Consider the following 1,887-nt stretch of genomic DNA (forward strand, 5'->3'; position numbering starts at 1 on the left):
TGCTTTCACTGCCTCTGGAGTTTCTTCTTCTTCATTTCATCATAGAGATAGTTAAAGAATCTTGGTGGTTTCCTGAGTTCATTGACTGGTTTCTTGCTGCTGATGTCCCCCAGCAGAACCAGGGTCCGTAAGTGTCATGCTTGCTGTAGTTGATGAAGAAAGAGGTACTCATCATCAGCATTCTCATCTTGACCTGTACTACAGGAGGCCTGTAGTGGACACTTACCCATACATAAGCTCTCAGTCTTCCCGTTTTTATTTTTCAGTGACAGCACAATGCAAGGCATATTCACCACTTCTCTTTCCTCACGTATCCTTTCTGAACAGTTTATAGCCATCCATTGCAGTACTCAAGCACTGTGAGCCATCCCACAATTTCTGCATAACAGCAATTATATCACTGTTTTCCAGTTCCACAACAATATTCTGCATGATGCTTTTCTTTTAAAGAAAGATTATATTCTGTGTTATTTTAGTCACTGGTTTATTTAAGAAGTTGGAAGTAAATAATCAGGTCTATTATTGCATTCCACTTAGATGCAAAGATACTCTTCTGTAGACCACTACACAGTTTTATTTACAGTCATGGAGTCTAGTGAGAGTTTTTGACTAGTGATGACTAGTCAAAAAGGAATAATTTAAGACAAAATGTATACAGAAGAATGTTTACACAAATGGGGAGGGACAGTGGGAGATACAAGAAGCATCTGTATTCGCAATGCTCCTTGTGACTGCCATATGATTTAAAGCTTATCATTCTGTGGGCAATATATAAAACATAGTATTTTCAGTGTAAGATCATACTCTATATGATACGTACAGAAATGTAAAAGTTCATTACCGTCAGATCTGCATAAAACAGCCTAAAATCCTGCTCTGCTCTTACGTTTGGTGATATTCCTCCTGCAGTAAAGCTGTTTTCCTTGTCATTACATAAAAGAGCTTTGTCTTTTTTTCTCCTGCGTTTTGCAGGAATTGCTGTTCTTTTTTAGGTATTTATATTTTATTATGGTGAGAATCGACTGGGCTGTTCTTCCAAGCTCATCTTTGGTTACCATTTCAATGCAGTGCTTAGTTTATTCACCAGGGGTCATCAAAGGTCTGGATTTTCTTTGCTCAGTGAGAGGTACTGAATGTTGAAATTTCAGTTTTCTTCAGGATGGCATTTGGAAATGTTCCTGTACCCCTCCTACAGCCCTATTACTCAGCTTCAGAATACAAAGCTCTCTAAAGGCTTACTTCAAACATTTAACGCCATTCTGAAATTGTTTCAGCTGTCAGCATAGGAAGAGAATTGCTTTTTTATGCGCTATTCTTTTCCTGAATTTAAACATCCTTTTTATGCTATTTAAAAAAATCTCTCAGCAAATACAGGGGCAGCCAGAGCTATTTGTTTCCTGCAGACTTTTGTAAAAGCACACATGGGGCTAAATAGCAAAACTTGTATGCATTCCAAATCTGGATTTCCTTTGCATTCTGGAGTTTAAAGCAGAAATCAGAATTTTTGGCCCTGTCTACATTGCAGCCTTTGGAAAGGCCAGAACAATGAAGAATACATCCTTACGAAGCACTTCCAGTACCTATATTTCAGTGCTGGTTAACAATAAAATGCAATACAATAAAATACAATATAATAAAATTGCTGCTGCAGATAAAATACGATACAATAAAATTTGAATGAATCTTGCTGTCTCTAGACTTAGGTCACTGGTAGTGTGTCAGACATACAGTGTTGACAGACTTATCAAGTAAATAGTACTCTCCTCTTATCTTCAAAGACTTTTGGATGTGAACTGAAAATCATTTTCTTCTTGATGCTATGCACCTCAGCATCAACTTCCCTAAACCTTGAAACTGCTTGAAGCAACTGCTTGTAACTGCTTGTTA

This window comes from Lagopus muta, chromosome Z (genome assembly GCF_023343835.1).
Source record: "Lagopus muta isolate bLagMut1 chromosome Z, bLagMut1 primary, whole genome shotgun sequence".
Taxonomy (NCBI): domain Eukaryota; kingdom Metazoa; phylum Chordata; class Aves; order Galliformes; family Phasianidae; genus Lagopus; species Lagopus muta.